Here is a 912-nt window from a genome sequence, read left to right on the forward strand (position 1 = left end):
AACCCGGGTCCTCTCGCATGCCAAGCGAGTGCTCTACCACTGAGCTACGCCCCCAGGAACATTTTTTTGGACTTAGTATTATATGAAGCACTGAGATTACCACGGCAAAATAGTGTTTGACCGACCGTTGCCGACTAGCCGGCAAAATAACCACAGTAAATCTCCATGTTGCTGTCGTGTTTTCCTCTCAATTTTCCACGAAGAAATGAGTTTTACTTTTTCATTGTCGTTGCAATAGACTGGAACTAAGCAATAGACTGGAACTAAGTAATAGACTGGAACTAAGCAATAGACTGGAACTAAGCAATAGACTGGAACTAAGCAATAGACTGGAACCAAGCTGACCTGGTATGAGGTCAGAGCCCTCATTATCATCCTTGCTAACTACCGGAAGCAGATTAAGTCGTTCCACAACCGATGTCCGGCCCATGTTAACTCTGATGTGCCCAGCAGTTGGAGGAGGATCGCCAGAAGCTTCTGGAAGATTTCAAGGACGTCTTGGTGGACCTGACCCTTTCAGATAAGGTCGAAAACCACAATTTATTGTGAAGATCTTCACTATAACGTTGGACAAAGATACTGAATGTTGCACACATGTGATGCGGACAAAATGAAAAAAGAAAAAGACAAAAATTATGTCTGGTGTGGGTCTCGAACCCACGACCTTGAGTGTGTAAGACTCACGCTCTACCACTGAGCTAACCAGACAATAGAAAATTCGTCTGTTTCTTCAATATGAATTAATGAAAATCTTTGCGAGGCAGCGTTTAGAAAAGAGTGATGTCTTTGACGAAATTTACTTGTTGGCTCCTTCTGTTCCTCATTATCGAAAGTAAACATACTGAAGGATATATATATATATATATATATATATATATATATATATATATATATATATATATATATATATAT

At 39.9% G+C, this 912-nt stretch overlaps 1 non-coding gene across 1 annotated transcript; it reads right to left on the reverse strand.

Annotated features, from left to right (window-relative positions):
• Positions 1 to 636: 636 nt before the first annotated feature.
• TRNAV-UAC (transfer RNA valine (anticodon UAC)) lies at positions 637 to 708 on the reverse strand. The gene has a single exon. It is a non-coding gene; the product is annotated as a tRNA-Val (tRNA).
• Between the last annotated feature and the right edge of the window lie 204 nt (positions 709 to 912).

Source organism: Panulirus ornatus, chromosome 12, assembly GCF_036320965.1.
Source record: "Panulirus ornatus isolate Po-2019 chromosome 12, ASM3632096v1, whole genome shotgun sequence".
In the NCBI taxonomy this organism is placed as follows: Eukaryota; Metazoa; Arthropoda; class Malacostraca; order Decapoda; family Palinuridae; genus Panulirus; species Panulirus ornatus.